Here is a 19,798-nt window from a genome sequence, read left to right on the forward strand (position 1 = left end):
AGCATGCAAAAACAAACTTCCTTTTTTAACAGCCCAGGCTAAAAAGTAGGAAAGTGAATTATCTCTGTCTAATCTACACTTTCTTTTGTGCCTTGGAGTGTACACCATGCCCAGGAAGCCAGTTTTTCACATTCCTTCTCTAAATTTAGTAGTGTCAAAGAAAATCATGGGTGTGTTTTGACTGCTTGGTTGCCAGTGGGAAGTGCTTCCCTACTGCTTCCCTCATATGCCATAGGCAAGAAATCTGCATTTTTTTTTTGTGCTATATATTAACAATATGACCACTCCTCGTCCACCAATACTAGTGGAGCTTAAAAGATAGATAATTAAAAATAAGTATCAAAATCAGACATTTCTTCTCCTCATTCACAAAAAGTGAATTTCCTTTCCCTGCAAAAATATCAGAACAATATTCTGGACAGTGGATTTTAAAAAGAAATTTTTTGGATGTCCAAGGATGACTTGAAACTTCAGGATGCACAAAGGAGAATTCAATATCTGGAGAGCATCACTTTTCAGACCTATGCCTGCACAGCAGTAAGAAAGGCACTTGAAAGCCTGGAAAAAACCAGAAGTTTGCCTCAGTCTAATATTGCACTGAGTGGTATAAGAATGTGATTCTTCCTCTCAGTCCACCCCTTCCTCTCTTATTCTACTAAAGGGGAAAATGCACAGAGTAAAAGGTACCTTCCATTTCTTCCCAGAACAATTTAAAACCAGGTTTTTTTCTTTTTCCTGTGCCAGAATAGATACTTGACAAAAAGCCTCTCAACTATAATTCCTTCCTTTACCTCATGCTCTTTCACCATCTTTTTCAAGGCTTTATTTAGGACATTAGTAAGTCTTCCGCTTTATTTTAAGGATGGTAAAGTCCAGAAATATGATCAGAGGATTGGACTGGGACAAGAATAAAAACAGTTTCTGTACCCTGTGTTCCTTATCTGTCCCTGGTTACCATCCATTTTTTCTATGTCCTTACCTCTTCAGCATCTCTTCAGATTTGCTTTCTTCTGGCTCTTATTTTTCTGCTGACATAAAATACACCAGTGTTTTAAAATGATAAATCAAATTATCTTTATTCTCTTTTCTCCTCTAAGATTCATTTGACTGATGTACACTCATAACTTTAAATAATTTCTGAACTTCATTTGCTTTATTCTCAATAATTTTAAAGCCAGAAGGATTTTATTCTGAAGTGCTTTCTGCAGCTTCAGTACTTAAAAATCTTTTTTCTCTATAAAATAAACTCTGACATTTCATCACAATCATAGGCCTTTAGCTAATTAGGACTTTAAGAGAAACAAAACAGTTGCAAAACTTGTGGTAAAATAGAGTGAGCAGCACAACAGTTCCTGGTGTCCATATTCAATGTGCTAAAAGGGAGACAAGAAGAAAAGGAAACAACCATACCAGAAAAACACAGGTTGAAAAATGGGCCAAAAAATTCCCATTCCCTTGGACTGGTGTGTTAGGAGCATCCCTCCTGTGAACAACTCTCCAAGATGCACATGGTTCTTGGCTGATAGCATGTTTTCCTTCCCAAGGATGATGAATTTGGATTAATATATTCAGTGTATATTCTGTGTCTATGCAGAGAACAAATACTCACCCCTATATTTATGTGCTATCATTTTTACATTGTGTGAAAAACATATTGTTGGAACTTACAGGAATGACCAGTGGCAATAAATCATAGCATGAAATATATTTGATATGTCACCTCTGTCTGTAAGCCATGGGGGAAAGGGAAAACAAATGGCCTCATGCATATGTTTTAGGGAAATTAAGCTCCTGTTTCTCATTGTCTCACTTTTCCTGATTCCAGTCAGAAACTCTGCAAACGAGGACTGACTTGTTTAGCACCCTCCAAATGTGCTGAAATCAGTTTAGTCACAGCCCACACAGGATGCTATTTCTGTTTACTGAAGTCCAAATCTGCTCTGCAACTGAGGATCATGGATCAAAGATCAGCCAGCAGGCAACAGATATTTCATCTCCAAATCTTGCATGCAGAAGAAAACCAAAAAACTTGTCATTTTACCAGGCTTTCCACAAAATAAGTGTAAGCATCATACAGGTGGGTTTTATATAAAATACACATAAGGTCATAAAATGGGCTCAACATAGCAGAATATATTAATCATAAAGTGTGAAAACAGATTTTGACAGCAAGGTGACTGTCCACTCCTCATAAGGCTTATTTTGTAGAATAAAAATTTTGTTTCAATTCAGGTCCACATTAACTGTTTTCTTTTAGATTACACCATTAAAAATACTTAAACAGGTTATCTGAAATGCTTTTAAGATATGTTTATGGCTTATGTGATGATATAATGAAGTTCATTTAGCTCCTATAAATATTCTTAAAGGGGTGCATTCAGCAGGTCATTCTTCTTCCCCACCAGGCCATGCAGTGATATATGATGCCATTAGCAGGCCATCTCCAGCCCAGTTTCTCCACCAGATGTATTATATTTTTAATTACTCTTTCTTTGTCAGAGTGAGTGACATTTTACTGGTTGCTGTACTGAAAGTGGCAGGCAGCTGACAAAGTGCTCCATGGACCTGTCCTTCCACTCATCAATTCCTTGCAGGTGTACAGTTTTGCTTTTAAACACTATAACTCCATGTCAGAGGAGATGTATACCAGCTTAGGGGGTTTAGTCAATAAGCCATAAATTCTGGGGGGTTCTTTGTATTACTTTAAATTTGGGTGCCTTTGCTGTTTTCAGCTCAACATGGTTCTTGTTTTCACATTCATCTAGAAGCTCATAGCTGGAAAGGAAAAAAAGGGAAAAAAGGGTGAGGAAAAAAAGGGAGAGGAAAAAAAGGGAAGGGGAAAAGAGAAAAGGGAAAAAAGGGAAAAAAAGGGAAAAGGGAAAAGGGAAAAAAAGGGAAAAAAGGGGAAAAAAAAAAAAAGGGAAAAAACACCGGCACCCCAAGGGCACCAGGGCAAACCCAAGGGCAACCCCCCCCACCAAGGCACCAACTGGGCAAACCACGGGCAACCATGGAGCCACACGCGGTGCCACCCCCTGTGCACAGGCTGGCCACCGTCCCTGGACCTGCACAGGCCGCTTCCCTGCCACGTTCCCGGCCCGGCCGGCCACTGCGCCGGCCTGCACGGCACCGGCCGGCCCTGCACTGCCCGTCCCGGCCCGTGCCCGTCCCGGCCCGTCCCTTCCCTTCCCGCGACCGTGCCCTTCCCGCCAGGTCCCGTCCCGGTCCCGGCCGTATCGCACCGGTACGCCGGCCCTGCCCGTGCCCCGGACCCGGCCAAGTGAACGGACAGGAACTGACCGAGGCGTCAAGGAAGGCAACTCATACTCGAAGTCAGCTTTATTTATTTCTTTGCAATAAAATTTGTATTCTCTTAAATTCTACACATGCACAATTCCCACTTACGGTGGCAACCTTTGTGCCCCATTTTCTTTCTGTCTCTTTTTCCTAATTGGGTCAGAATAAATGTTATACTACTCTGTGAATGCCAGAGAGGAAAGTATTCTTGAGGCAAAAAAATTAAGGAGTTGGAAAGGAGAATAAGGAAAATAAAGACCAAGTGGAGTTTTCCTGGATCCTGGGGAACTTGCCCAATTTGACAACAGACAGGCTTGAAACCCTAAAATTCTTCAACAAAAAAGGTGCAAGCTCAGCATCAGGCACTCATTAAGATTTTTTTGTGATAGCCCTCTATTTACTCTTCCTCTTCATGCAGCTGGTATTATAAGGATGTGACCAGCTGGAAGGTGCTATGGAATGCTGTTTAGGAACAGCAAGAAATGCACACACCCTTTTCAAATTCAGGTTTTGACAGATGACTTCATATATTTTCTCTTCAGGCTGAATTCTCTCTAAAACACATGACTATGGCTCAAAACTAGTTTCATTGTTGGTTTGGATCCATTTCTACACTGCCCAACAGGCAGTGAAACAAGCTGTCACAGAGGTGGTAGAGCCATGTTAATGCAGAGCTCTGCTAAGGTGAAAGCCAAGTAGTTCTTTCATAAAGACAACAGAAATGGAAAATATGTCACTTACACATGGGATTTATTACATATATTTACCACCTTTGCATCAAAATTCTGTGACTCTCTGGTTCATCCCTGCAACTATAGCTTGCACATCTGGCTTCTCTTTCTTTTCCATTTTAGCTATTACAGAGAAGTTAGTTCCTAGGCATTTTTCCCTGGAAGAGTTTATCAATATAATCAGAGTACTCTCTCAAACTCCTTTTCCACAAATTAAAGTTGTGTTCTATAGTGTCTGTCCTAAAATCCACAGCATTTTTTACTGTGTGATTAGCATTATTTTCTCTCCTTTCTCTGTGTCTTCTCTGTCTTTTTTAATATCTTGCCTTTGTTGGATCAAACCTATGGTAGATAACCAAGCTAATAGCTTTTCAGAAGTAAAACTCAATCCTCCAAGCCAATATTTTTGCACTATCAAATACCACTTAAAAATATTTATAAAAAAATTTATAATTGATCTAATCCACTGATTTATTTTGTGTAAAGTTCCTCTATCAGTAAAACATTATATATTCAATAGACATTTAAAGTGGCAAGGCAAATTTTAAAAAGAGAGAATGGACTAGAGTCTCTGTATAAACCTAGTGATTTATAGGTCCTGACATTTTTCAGTAATGTCACTGCTAAACTATTTTGAGGCTAAAACTGAATTATATCGGGTAAAACATTAAAGAAATTTTAGCATAGGAGATGAATTTACACTAGTCCAAATTCAGGAACTGTGTCTCCAAGCAGCAAACCAATGCACCCAAACTAGGAGGCCCCTTGTTCTGTTCATGGAGAAACAGACTGCTCAGAAACTCAGCCCACCTAAAATCCCAGTTTGCACCTGGCATCTCCTGTAGCTGAACTTATAGCATGGAAAGAACTCACTCCACTGGAAAATTCTTGGTCTCCATTCACAGAGAGACCCCTGACTACCCAGGATGGACCCTCTCTCTCTTGGGTGAAAGGTCCATGTCCACACTGAAGGCTGGAATATCTACTGTGCTAAACTAAATCAAAAGCAAAACCAAAACCCCCAAAAACATAAAAAAAAAAAAAAAAAAAAAAAAAAAAAAAAAAAAACCCAGTAACAAATCAGAACCAAAGTAAAACAACAGCTCCTTTCCTTCCCCTTGCACCAAAATAGTAAAACCAAATCCAAAAAACCCAAAGAGGATTAAAGAGCAAACTTGAACACTTGTACCCTGATCCCCCATGCTTCATCATCTTCTCACTCCCTTAGTTTGCTTTAACCCTCACAAACAAACTGCCCAGATCCCACCCACCATGATCTTGATTACTTTAGACTGTTATTTTCAGACATAGGGCTTGGTCTCTGGTCCTTTTTTTATTAAATTTAGCAGGTTAGTTTTATTTGATTTAATCTGGGTGAATTCATGCCTATGGATTTTATAGTGATAATAAAATGGCTTCAATTCTTCAAGTGATATTTACTATGGACCATATGTGCACACATACCAAAAAAAAATCTGCTTTCTTTTGTTGTACAGATTTTTGCAATGAAGCAGCAATTATTTTAAAAAAAACCAATAAAATTGTTCTCTTTAATTATTTTATAAAGAAAATTGTGGCATTTACAACCACAGTATATGATGACTACATTATTTGTAAACTTTTTCAGTGGGTGTGATGTCCCAGAAAAAGAACAAAACTTTATGTAATAAGCCCATTGTTATCTCAACATCCAGGTAAAAGTATATATACTCTTTTTTCTTTGGCATAAAGTGTCACAGAGGTTTTGCTGCCATTAAAGACCAATTTATTGCAGTATGTGGGTAAACATATTGCAATCAAATATTTATCAGTGAAGAATTTACTTTTCCTTAGCTTAGTCCTGATGTGTCAAATGCCACACTGGGAGAGAAAGGCAAAATAAAACCCATGCATATTTTAGCTCACTTACAATATCTCTGCTTGCTTTTTCCCTCTGAAAACATAGATAGCCACAACTGGGCATAGCAGAAACATGAAATCTGTATAGACTAGTCTCTCTATTAGCTTTCAAAAATCAATTGAAATAGAACAGTTAAACATAACCAAAGGATTTTTCAGACAGACAACTAAGCTTCAGTGAAAGCCATTGAAGTTCAGGCTTCTAAGGAGCTTAAAACATTTTTTAAAAGTGACCTTAATTTCTTAAAAATCACAGAGTAATTTTGGAAATTACAACCGAAAGAAATATTCTCATCTTCTCTTATGAGTTATTATAAAGTGCGGCAGGAGATACCAGCACATTCTTTCTGATATATTACAAAATAAGAATAATTAGCAAAGTAAAGATATAAGCCATAGCCATATCTGTTGAAAAGGCTATGAGGTATGAAACATCTATACAGTCTGGTGATATACTTGTATTATCTATTTAATTGTTTAGCACAGCAATGCACTGCACCCATTAAACACAGAAATTGTGTGATAATAATCCAGTAGGGAGAGCTAGAGTGTAATACTTTTGCCAAGCACTTAATGCCAAGGATTCAGACTGCATAATCAATTAGAGAAGACATTGCTGTTATGATATGCATTTCTGAAGGACCTCTCCAAAATGCCTAAGCTCTCTTATTTACATTTTGACTTGTGCTGGTTGCCTCAAGGAAAGAAACCAATATTTCCTACTTCCAATAGGGAAGGAGGGAGCCTTGCAGCTTTTCAGAGACACACAGTTGTATCCTTCCACAGCCCCTTGTCCATCCTCTACTGAAAAAACTTAACACAACCCAAAGTCTAAGACATTCTGAATTCAACACCATCTCCAGAACAATGACAACAATAACTGTCAGCTAAGTCAGTACCCCTTGGTATGTGGTCCCATTTTTCTAACATTGAACTTCACCATAACAACTGAATTTGGTCCAACCACTGTGCATCCACTGCTTGGATATTGTTGTAAATCAGTCTTAATCATTATGTTCCTCCAGGGGTTTGTCAGGAGATTTGTACAGATCTGCAACTTCCAATAAATAGAACGTTATCTGAAATTTGATGAAACCACGATATATTGTATAAAAATATTCTAATTCATTACTTGTCCTTATTTGGATGAATTTTATGCCTCTCTGCATTTAATATAGATACAGAGAATACAACTCTGCATGAGATAGGGAGAGAGATAGAGATAGATGCAGATAGATAGATAGATAGATGATAGATAGATAGATAGATAGATAGATAGATAGATAGATAGATAGATAGATAGATAGATAGATAGATCGATAGATAGATAGATAGATCGATAGATAGATAGATAGATAGATAGATAGATAGATAGATAGACAGATAGACCTGTACAATGGATAAGACTGTACAGGCCAGGATTGTCCAGGCTAGGGCAGTGTTATTCCCCTTCCTGCTTTCTTCCCTGCCCATGTGATTGAACACCATATGTCTGCAGTGTGTCAGCAGATCTCCCAAATCTTTTCTGCTCTTCCTGCACACTCATCTGAGACATATGGCTCAGTCATAGCTAGAAGACCTGCTTCATGAAGGAAATTGTTTTCCCTGAGTTCTTGGAAATGCCAGTTGGACCCAGTTATGGTGTAGAGCAGAAATGCACGTGCAGAACTGCGTTACAGAGTGCTGGGAGGCAGGACACAGACACCACACAAAGGGAATGGCCTACAAATGTCTTGGCTCCAAGTGATTGCTGAGCAGCCTGCACTTGTAACAGCAGGGAAATTACTGAGTAGAGAGTGAAGTGATTAAAAGCTGTTCTGGGTCTGGCACATTCCTGAGACACAGAGGGCAACTGAACAAATTTAATAATGCTGCACTCAACATTTGTCAACACATTTGTCAAAAATAACCACTCACAGAAGTTATTTCTGTCCAATGTTAGTCAGTCCTAAGGCACATGGTTATTATCAGATTTTTTACACATAAAATCATTGTATAGACATTTGGCCAGTTATGAACGTTGCTCAGAAGATAGTGATGTTTATCCAGAAATTCTATTTATCTAGGGAGATTTTCAGCAGGTAAAGAGAGAACAAAGTGGTCTGCTAACATTTGTAAAAGATGATCAATGGTCAGAGATCAAATCTTGCAAAGTTGAGTTGTGTTTGACAAGTGTTGTAATGTGATGGAAGGAAAATATTAAAGGGAAATTTGAAAAGTGAGGATTATAATTAAACATGCCCTCTATCTGAAATATTTTGACAAAAACTACACTGTCCACAGGTACCACCAGTCTTTCTGCCACATCATTGTCTGTCTACAAAAGAATATAAACAAACAATCTTTCAACTTAAAAAAAAATTAAATTGTGAAAGCCAAGTAAAACCAAAATTTTGAAACAGGATTTGTATTGAGGATATGATTTTTTCCAGGCAGAAGTAGATGCAATGTATGGTGATGTAGAGAGGACACTGAGCACCATTACAATTGATGCCAGGGTAGAAATGGTGCTCAAGTAACAAAGCACTTGTCGAATAGACATATGAAATTGGACACAAGTTTATATCTTTCACTAGAAAGTAACAAAACAGAACCAGCATACCAGGTTCTGTTATGCCAAGAGAGATCAGAGAAAAGCAGGTGTGCCCCATTGGAAGCGGGTGCCAGAGTGATTTGGGGCTGGCTGACAGCTCCAGAGATGAAACAACCACGGCAATCCATGACTCCAAGGGCTGCTGCTGCTCCTTGGGGAGGGCTGAGCTCTCCTGTGCAGTGCAGGGAGATGGGAGATGGCAACTGCAGCTGTGCTGCCACAGCAAGGTTAACCCACAGCCAGGGGAAGTTGTCAATCTAAATGGAGACAAATGTGGAGGGACCAGGCTTCCCCAGCCTCCCCCAGGGAGGGATGCCACAGGAGCTGAGTCACTCCTGCCCAAGGAGGACTTAGTGACTGACAATTGCCTCCTTGGCTGAGCCAAGTGGAGGAGCTCATGCCCATTTGGGCTGATAAAATTGCAACTAATGGGTTTATCCTTTTGTGGCAGCGGCGCTGCTGAAATTTTAGAGGATAGCAACAGATTATCACAAGAGGATTATGCCTGTTAATTGATATTTCTGGTACATTTGACTGGAAAATGAAGGCATCAGGGTGTAGATGCTGAGCTGTCTCTGTCAAGAGGTGGTTGAAACTGGGGCTTTTGCTATGGCACAGCTGCTCGTGGGTGAGAAGTTTCTCAGCCTTATGTAAAAAAAACTTCTTGGGGGTAAAGAACCCCAAAACAGCCAAAGTTCCTTGGTACCCCAAGGACTGTGACTGTGAAGGGGTTTGGTAGCTCCCATCTGTCTCCTACCCCTTCCTCCACACCTCCAGTCCTGCTGGTAACACCCAAGTGCAAGTAAAGGTAATAAACATCCCCCCCCTCCCTCCCTCTCTCTCTCTGATATTTGCCTTAGCACCTTTCATCCAAAATGAATAATATACCTTTGCTGATGTTTCTTTGGAAATTATGTAGCTTCAAGAGATCACATAGGAAATCAGAGCAGCTTTAACTTGTAATGAAAACTGGTTACAATTTATGCTGTTCTTCACTTTTATTATTTATTACAACCTTGCCAGAGTATATTGATTTTGTGCCAACCTCTGTTCTTGTCACAGTTTTTGTCACACAAATGAGGTTCCAGAAATGTAATGCCTATATTTTATGAAATATAGTCCTATGCCATTTCAGGATGACCTTTTCAGTATTCTGCATTCTGATGGGTTGGCTGTTTGTGAGGCAGGGGCCTATTTCTATCTACACCTTTTCCCCTCAACACTTATGTTTTAAAAGTAATTTAAACAGAGGTCTCTATACCAATTTCTTTTGTTTGTATTGGCATACAGAGTTGCTAATCTTCTTTCTGAAAAATTGGTGAACTCTGGACTCTGCCTTTTCACTGTACTTCCCTCCCTGCAGTCTCTGTGCAGGAATGAAGTTTTAACTACAGCACTAATTTTAGTATTAGGATATGTTAAACCAATGGGACTGGTTTGCTTTTGCTTCCAAGCTATGCTGAATGTCCATTCTAAACAGCATTACGAAGCACACTAATGAGGCAGCAGTTTACCCACAGGAGTATCCCTCAGCTCAAGTGACTGACCTAGAAGGAGCACAGCCTCAAAAAGAGACACACAGCCTTAAGGGTCATCACAGTGTCACCCACAGAACAGTGGGGCATACACAAGATGCAGAGAAGAACCTAGATATTTCAGTGAGTCCTTTCAGTATCTGCATCTGTAGGAAGAAGGGATATCATAAATGGCTGTTTACAATCATTCCTTATTGGCTTTTCTGACTGTGGCATAAGAAAAAGGCAGAAAAAAAAAACTTTCCATAAAAAGTATACTTGATTCTCAGCTCTTTCCCCCTTTTTTCAGCCGGATAATAGCTCCTTGCAGGATTCATGAAGGCATCTGTTCCAGTTAATCACCCCTATCCCACAGATCACAGGAGCTGCTGACTCGATTTCTCTTATGACATTTTTAGCATGTGGTATCTTCCCCAGCACACAATAATTTACTTTTGTACTGACTATTTTAGAACACACAACAAAAGGCTGTGAAATTGTCTATCCTCACAAGACAAGCCAGTGGGTAAGCTATTTAATCAGAATTCATCAAGCTGAGAATTTTTGCTAGCCCCTATTATGGCTCTGGTAGTCCTCTGAGCCTCTGCTGCCATGGCAGCTCTTTCCATCCATCTCTGACCAGCAGTTCCCAGAAGCACGAGCTCAGAGGGAGCTGACAGCCAGCCAGACCTCAACACAGCAGTGCAAGTGTAGTGACAATGGCTCACCTGTGACAGATCACCCAGTTCCTGTGTGCCGTGGAGACAATTTGGGAATGCACAGGAAATTCAGCCCATCCAAGACACCTCTGCCTTGCTGCACACACTTTTGTTACCTGTGCAGAAGTCCTGACACACCCTGAGCCCATCAGATTCCCCATGCACGTGCACTTTTTGTGGGCATTTATTTCTGCATGGAAAATGGTAGACTACCGAGGATGTGCAGTGGAAAAGCAATCCTAGCAGATTTTTGCCAGCTGAAGCCTCTGCTGTGGGTACTTGGGCATGGTGGGGCATTGCTTCAAAACACAGGGACCCCTGAAAGCTTAAAAAGAAACATTTTATCTGGGGAATAAAGAAGTGGGGTTTTTCCCATCACGTTCAGGAGGAAAGCTGAGCAGGGCTATGATATAATAATAGCAATATAGCTGCTAATATAGAGCAGCTGTGGAGCTGCATCACCCACCAGCAGTTACAAATCATCTCAGCACTCTTCCCTGCTCAGGTGGGTGCCCTTTGTGCAGCCCCATGCCACGCCACCACTGCCTTGTTCTGAACATCAGAATCCTGCTGCTTCTCCTGGGGAGTCTCTGCCTCTCATTAAGGCAAGCTGAGACCCCCACAGAAATATTCCAGGCACTGCAGAGCAGGCCAGCTTGAGCTGATCTGCACTGCCTTGCTGGAGCCAGAAGTTTCTCTTGGTTGTGAGTTAATCTCATGGCTCCTTTTACAGGACAGGGTGTGACAGATCAGCCTATTCATAATTTTCACCAAAAAAAAAAAATGCCTTGTATAACTTATTTTGGGTACAAAATAGCAGACAGAGCAGTCAAACCAATGAGATATTTACACCTCGTGTATTCTCATGCTGAAATTATTAAAAAGCCTAAACTGCAGTGAAGTCAGGGAAAAGTCTTCCTAACCTGCATGCATAGCTACTTAAAAGAAGTAATTAAGTCAGAAAAAGCACTCCTCTCCAGCAAACAAGCAAACTTTTAAATAACATGTACTTTAGTCCCTGAATTTGTAGTTAGACCTCTGAGCAGTTATTTATCTTCACACATTTCAAAGCCATTGCTGCAAAAAAATTCAAGGAGACATAAGCAAAAAAATGAAAATGTAAATACATGTGGGGCAAAATCTTTCCTGCAGAGAACAAGAACACAGAAAAGCTTATAGATCAAAGAGTTTAAGGAAATATATTACCATTTTGGATTTGTAAGAGTTTTCTTAGGAGGATTAAACACCTCCTTTAGAAAAAGTTCATCTTAAAAGCTGTCACTTCTCATCCACATTGCCCTGGAGGTTTAGTAGAGGTCCAGACAGCATTGCAAGTCAGAATTTCATTTAGCATTTCCAAGTCAGTCTCATAAAATTCAGGCAAGCCTAAATCAATGTTTGGGAAAGACAAGTTTTGTTGAAAAATATTCTCGAGCCACATAAACTACGACAGCCAAACAGCAGGAGCAGAGTGTGGGACGTGGAAATGCTGTAAAAAATGCAAGCAAGACACTTTGTGAGCAACAAGGCACAGCTATGCTGCCATCACCAACATGGGTACTACCTAGAGGAAGCATTTTCAAAATGTTGTAGCTGTGTTAAAACATTTCAGTGATGTAAACACATCAATGCTGAGCACCTGGCTCTTGAGCCCTCTTCAGATCTGCTGTTGTAGGCAAAGCAACAGCCAGACAGAGCTGGGCATCACAGCAGGCACAGACAGACAGAAATGACAGTCAGTAAACTGCACAACATGCTGCAGCTCCAAGAGCCAGTTGAATACTTACTCTTTCCCAGTGAGGACAATGAGAAACCTGGAAAGGCAGGGTCTGAGCTCAGCTGCAGCCCCAAGGGCTCCCAGGGCCAGCAGCCAATACCCAGGAGTGCTGCTGCCCACGTCAGCTTGGGAAGTGGAAGCTGTGGCACTCTCCAGAGGGTGAGGAGCCAGCTCAGGAAGAGCTCACCAAAGCTGGGAGGTGGGTGTGTGAAACAAAGGGTGCCACATAGCCAAGATTTCCAAAGCCTGGCATGCAGTGACTTGGCTGATGGCACCCGGTCTGAGCTGTTTTCTCATGCCAAATTGCATTAAAAAGAGCTAAAAGACATTAAACAGCTCCTAATATGAAGCTGCCTTGAAACAATGGCTGGAGTTGTCCCAGAGATGCTGAGTGAATATGGGAATTGCTCCATGTGATCCTGATGCATCCACAAAACAATTTCCCTCCTAAACTGTTCAAGCCAGCTGTGTGAAAGGAAAAGCAGGCAGTGCCTGAGCCAGTAAAACTGCTCTGGAAAAGTGCACTGTGCACTGCCCTGTCACCCAGGGCTGGCTGGGTAGCAGCAGCTGGAGGACAGAGCATCCATGCTCCCAGGGAGGCAGCCCTTTAAAGCAGCTGGGTCACTGCCTCCAGGGCTCTTCCCTGGTCCCACAGCAGCGACACAGCAGCACAGCTCAGTGCCTGAGCCCCTCTCCTCCCTGCATGCTCCTCTCTTCATCCCAGATCAGCTTTCCCTGGACTTTTGTCCCGCCTCCCAGTGCCTGTCTTTGACTTATAAGAAAAGTCAGGTTCTGTTCACTCTTGAGAATTTTTGGGAGTTGTAAACTAGTGCTGAAATTGTTGCTCCTCATATTAAAGACAGTTCCTGGATGGAAAGAGGCAGACCAAAGGAGTGTCCCCAGTGCTGTACCATTCGTTTTTTCTGTTTGCATTTAAGCTAAAACAATCTAAGATGGGATTCTACCCTCTAGGCTGTTCTTTTTTTGTTTCTGGGAATCAAAGATGTTAAAATCTAACCTCAGCTCCCCATATTTAAAGTGGCTAAATAAGTGCCATCCTTGCTGGGGGAAAGGGCAGTGACATGGAGACACTGAAGATTCTTTATCAGTGGGGTTTCTGTAGGCAGCAGAGATCAAAAGAAAGATCTGCATGGTCTAAACACACCTACACGTTTTAGGAGAAAAAAAAATAAAAATACATTTAAAAAATCTACTGTTTTATTCTCCCTGTCTAGACATTAAATACAACAGAGAAGGAAAATGTGACCATTTACCTGAACACTTCCTCATGAAAACAGTTCTCCTCCCTCACTTCTTCCAGCTGAGCATTATCAGAGTGCTTTCCTTCTATTTATGGCTTAAAATGTTGATTTTATTCTGTATTCAGAAAAAATATGCAAACAAGAAATTCTAGTCAATACCTAAATACCTAATCTTGTCAGAAATTCATATAAGCAAAATATGAAAATATGAACCAGTGGCAGATCTAAGATAATAATAAACACTATGTTACATACATAATAAATATTCCTCTTTTTTTCTTTTTCCACACACTGGCAAGATTGTCCCTTTACTTTCCATCTCATTGGCCCAAATTCCAGACAAGGTATGTGAAGACAACATAGTTACTCAGACCATAAAAATGTCTTTTTAGATGTGGATAAAAACATTATTTTCTTGAATTCTTGCAGGAACTTGCAGCTAAGACAACAGAAATTCACTCAAGAGGGTGCTTTATGTTCCCCAGTCCTCCTCTGTATTTATGGCCTCACCTGCAATCAGAAGTGGCATAATAACTCCTTTATTTTGGTTCTGAAGGTGATGGTGACAACTTCTACTGTTCAGCCATTCATGGGCAAGAGAGACATACAGCAGATGACAAGAGAGATGCCAGGTTTTAAAAATTTTAGGGTATTCACATCTCCCCAAGTTATGGTTTGGGCCTTAAAATCTGAAAACATTGTGGTCTAGTCTTGGGAAGATGAAACTTCACAATTTTTAAGATATTTCCAAACAACATGGGAGAGGTGGTTAAGTTGCTTTAAAAAAAGAAAGAAAGAAAAAGAAGGAAAAGGAAGCAAAAAAATGTTTTGCATGTTTCAAACAATAACCTGACCCCAGGGGCTGCACTTTGAGAGGAAAATGAATGCCACAGGACAACTTACGGTAAAGCACGTAAGAACGTAGAGACCATAAATCCAGTCCAGAAAGAGGAATAATTAAGTACTGATTATGGAACTGGAACCTTGAGAGAAATCTGTATGAAAACAAAGAAATAAAGCTAAATAGCTCTTGTTTCTCCCAATCCTTTTGTTCTCCTGAGCAAAATGATTTCCAGAAGAAAAAGACTAACTATGATGATGCTCCCTCTGTTTTTAAAGTGATTATCCTATAGGGATCAGTATCTTACTCTTCCTTATATTTGCAAAACTTTTTCCTTCTTCATGTGGATTTCAAATGAAGCACATTAGAATTGCTAATAACATTCCTTACTTAGCTGAGGAATATGTCAGGTCAATTCAGCAACAGAATGAGTCCAAGAACAGCGGAGCTGGAACAGAAATAGATGTAATTATTCTGTTTTCAGTAAAAAGTATATTTGCAAGATCCTGCAAAGAAATGAATATTCAAAACAAACACATTGTCAGGGGAGAAAAACAAACAAAACCCAAAAATAAACCAAAGAAACCAACAAAAACCAAACCACCCTTATTAAGTAAAGAAAGTAAATACAGACCCCTTAATCACTGTAAAACAACAAATTTCATTTCTGATATCAAGGGACAAGGTGAGGAAATGGAAATATTGGCCTTTGACAGCTGAAAGTGAAATGTGATGACTAGTGACTCCAATGAGTGACATGAACTGTGTTTCATGGCACCTTATACCCCAAAATCCAGCTGAAAATATCAGTAAAACAGCCTGATGACTGTTCAGTGGGAGGTGTGAAATGACTTCAGGGGTTTCCGTCTGGAAATTCTACCCGTGAATTCACCTCCACAAAAATAAGTTCTAAATAATTTGGTTTAGAGTAAGTGTTTTTTGCTCAATATGAGAAATTAATTGATGGCATATAAATTGGTCTACCACATACAGGTGGACAATTAACACACTTTCATGGCCAGTGTGTGAAATTCTCCATCCTTTTGCATTATAGCCCCACAGGAACCTGCCATCTCTCCAATGGTAAGCATCATGCTGCCCCTAGCCTAGAACTTACACAGATAGGAGAGGCACTGTCTCATTTACCAGCTTCTCTTTCATTTATCAGCAACAGTCATGACACTCATCACAAAGGTAGATGTGCTTGTTTTTATTCAGGGGGGCAATACTTTATCCTTATACACGGCCCTGGAGCTCTAAACTTCAGAGATGTACCAGCTCACATTCCGTGGGTCTGAGCATATTTATAACATCCCTTGGCTGGAGCAAATGTGGCTCATTTTGGTCTGTCAACCAGGGTGAATTTGAGTAAAGGCGTAAAATATGACAGCTGGAAAAAAAAGTTTTTACCCACCTAAAGGTCTCAGTCTTACAGTAGAATTTAAAAACCCTCCACACCTACACAGAGTTTTTACTCCTATTCTAGCAAAGAAGAAACTAATGCCAATTTCACAGTACTTTTCATTTTATAAGCTGTACAAAGCCCCAGAGTACTGTAGCTCCTTCCACAAAGAAGGAAGTAAATTCTCAGGTAAATATGCCAGCAATGGATGTGCAACCAGATGCACAGATGATTCCTCCCACGTTATGCCAAAGCTTCAGTACAGAGGTGTGATTGACTCATGGCCCACCAGGGCCCAGTTCCTCAGCCTCATCTTCCAGAAAAAAAGACCCTAAGGCGCAGGAAAAGTGATTTTTGGTCAAGTTTTTACCAGATAGGTCTAAGATTAAATCACCTCTGATAGAGAGAAGCTCCTTGTACTGTCTCTCCCAAAAAGGTTAGCTGAAAGCTGATGGGCTTAGAATTCAGTTCTCTGAACATATTTTGAAACAGATATTTTGACTAAGTTTACCAGAAGCAGAGCAAATTCATTTAACTTTGAAAGTCTAAAAAGGATATTTCATTGTTCTCTGAATCAATGGTGGCATTAAGACTTGTTGGTAATTATCAAAAAGATCATAGGAGCATTTTTGATTGTTTCATTAATTATACCAACAAAGCTTACTCAAATTTATTTTCACACAAGTTCCATGGCAAGGCTATGAAAAACAAGGTGCTTCTGCCATTACACTGCAGTTTCATTATTGCTTTGTTCTGTTATTTCAGACATGAATAACATTCTGTTATTTCAAGACACAATCTGAAGAGTTACTGGAATATCCAGCTAGAAGAAAAAAAAATCTTCACCCTAATACCCAAATCTTACAATTCTCTTTGTAGCTCTGTCCCTCGGATTCTTATAAACAATTTAATTGGTATAAACTTGAAGCTTAGTTCAAATTGAAAAAAAATCCCTTTAAGGCATTGAAAAATTTTGTAGGGTAAGAAGGGTACTTTTCACTTCTTCTGTCAGGGAGATGACAAGGTGGAGAGAGGGGTGAGAAGCCAGAAGTTTGGAGTGAAAGGCCAGAGAAATTGTAAGGCTCCACAAGGACGAGACACTTGGGAATACTCAGGAATAGGAGTGAAAATTAGGCCAATCATCTCCTTTGTTTTCAGTGGTCTTAGTCAGACAGGATACACTGCTGAGATTTTGGGCTCTGGTTTAGTTTATGAGTTAAATTTAAGTCTTAAAATTAAGTGCCAAGATATGACCTAGACTGAGGGCAAAGTTTCAGGTTTTAATAATTTGTAGTCGTTAAAATTAAAACCAGGAGCCTCTTTTGGACTTTATTTTATCTGAATGGGAAGAAGATCTTGCTTGTAACAGTAAATTGGACTCAACACCTACACAGCATTATTTTATGGTTTACTGGACATTTATTTCAGTGAAGTCTGCATCTGCATTGCATTAAAGTTGAAAGGAAAGACACAAATGAAACTCAAATTCAGACCCAAGCAACAGTCGAGTCAGCTATGGAGCTGCTAACTGCATTTGTATTGATTAAATTTACATCCTGGAAATAATGAAACTACTTCTGCTGCATTTACCTTATTATGATCCTAAGCAAGGCAGAATTATTATGCAAAAGGAAAGAGTAATACAAACAACGCAGGCTCAGGGAGAGAAGATAAACAAAACAAAACAAAACACACAACCCAAACGCACAAAAAAACTCTTGCTCTTTTCCTCTCTCCCTCCCCAAAGCTACATAATTTACTCCCAGTCCATAAGGTCCTTAGTTCCAGTGATTGGGATGATGGATGACTCTACTTCAGCTGCAGCAAGAGAAGATACAGCAATGCATCACTCTGCAGGAAAAAACAATGGAGTGAACAAAGCAGCAGGACAATGTGGTGGGCAGGAAAGCCAGGGGAATTCTCTGCTGGTGGGAAAACAGACAGCCCTGCGCTGGAGAGTGTGAAACACAGCCTGGGGGGTTGCACTCCTTGTGGCCATGCTTGTTGAAACCTGATTTAGAACAACTGCAGGAGGGGAAGATCTTTTCTGCTTGAGTTCTGGTGTTTTTTACAGGAGTAAAGGCTATAGTGGTTGTGCCATAGCCTAATTTCTGCCAACGTTTGCAATTCAAAATATTTGAAAGTGAGTTGGGTGAGTTCACAGTTGATCTCTGTGAAAGCTGGGCAACTCTGAAATTTACCTGTGAAATTCTAGAGCAACTGATTAAAACATTTAAGTTTTAAAGTGTGTCAGTGTTCACAGTCAAATCCAATAAATCAACAATTGCTGTGCTAAAGCTATCACAGTTCCTAACATAAAACTCAGCAACTAATGTAGTAAAAAAAGGAATGCTACTATTAAATATTACACTTTTTTGGCAAGAAGTAAAAGCACAAGTGAAGGCCTGAGGAAATTCTGAAGGCTTAGGTGAAATGCTTAAAACAACAAGCCACATCCAAAATATATTCATTATTTATGTATGTTTTCAGCACATAATGCAGTAATAGTGAATTAATTATAGCTTGTAATTTAGATGATTCAGACAGAATATAAGAAGATAAATATAACCATAAACAAATATTCAAAGGCACTTTCTAATGCCTGGAGGGGGTAGAAAATACTGAAACTCTTTGTTTGAATTAAATGCTTCAATAGGACATTTTTCCACTTTTTACAGGAAATCAAGTTTGTCAGCCAGAGAAACTCATATGGAACTCTAATGATATTTCATTGCTAAGCATGTAAATACTGCTCACTGCTCAAGCTTTCTCTTATTTTCCATGGTAAAACCTATTGAGTAGCATGTAATTTTGCTGAACTTTCAAAAATGAAAATGAGTTTTTCCCATTCTAGTTGATTTATCACAGAAAACACCTCTACCATTTCTATAGCAAGGTGGATAGCATTTCACCCACCTGAAAAATTTGGAGAAAATTCTTTGAACAGAAATGATATCTGCAGTTTTATGACAGCTGGAACAGGATCTACTGATGACTGGATTTCTCTTTTTACTGGATTTCTTTTTTGCTTTTCTTCTGCAATTCAACCGCAATTTACACAAATAAATAACCTGTAAATGCAAGCATTACTCCAGTTAACTAAAATACCTTGACAGCTGAGCCTTGCAGAGCAGAAACAAAACTCTCAGAGGGCAACTCCTGTTTTGGGAATGCCTCAACAACTCCTTTGCAGGGGAAACTGGGAATTCCATGTTCAGGGTGGGGAGGAATGCCCTGTCCAGGATGTGCATGCCCTGCCTGCACATGCCTCCCACTCCCTGTGAGCTCTAGGCAAGCAGTTGACCAGGACCAGCTGAACATTTCTTCTTGGAGATGGAATTGATTGAGAAAAATGTTTGAGCCCTGCAGCTGCAACTGAATCCATGTTTTTATTGTTTTAATGTCCAAAATAGCATTAAGTACTCTCAAAAGCCAGTTGAACGTGTGAAGTCGAACCCCAAAGTGAGTGTACACTTTAGACTTTTATCTCTGTGAGGCAGCTCCCAACATCCCTCAGTGACTGCACAAGACACATTCATTAATGTCTCTAAAACACTAAAACATTAGAATGGTGATAGGAGACAAAAGCCCATCAGGAATTAATAATTTTTGCTTTGGAGCAGAGTTTTAATGGACTGCAGTTAAGTAAAGCCTATGACCTTGTATTGACCATGGAAGATGAAACAAAATATTGAATCAGTAAGGGAGTGCAATTAATTTGTACATTGAATAATAATTACATGGACATGTAGATAATGTCACT

At 39.9% G+C, this 19,798-nt stretch overlaps 1 long non-coding RNA gene across 2 annotated transcripts in view; it reads right to left on the reverse strand.

Moving 5' to 3' along the window:
* LOC127059600 (uncharacterized) overlaps positions 1-12,682 on the reverse strand; it is a 36,895-nt gene extending 24,213 nt beyond the window's left edge. For both annotated transcript variants that reach the window (XR_007777557.1, XR_007777558.1), the window contains exon 1: positions 12,541-12,682. This is a non-coding gene — a long non-coding RNA (uncharacterized LOC127059600). The remainder of the gene's footprint in view (positions 1-12,540) is intronic.
* Between the last annotated feature and the right edge of the window lie 7,116 nt (positions 12,683-19,798).

Source organism: Serinus canaria, chromosome 1 (genome assembly GCF_022539315.1).
Source record: "Serinus canaria isolate serCan28SL12 chromosome 1, serCan2020, whole genome shotgun sequence".
Classification (NCBI taxonomy): Eukaryota; Metazoa; Chordata; class Aves; order Passeriformes; family Fringillidae; genus Serinus; species Serinus canaria.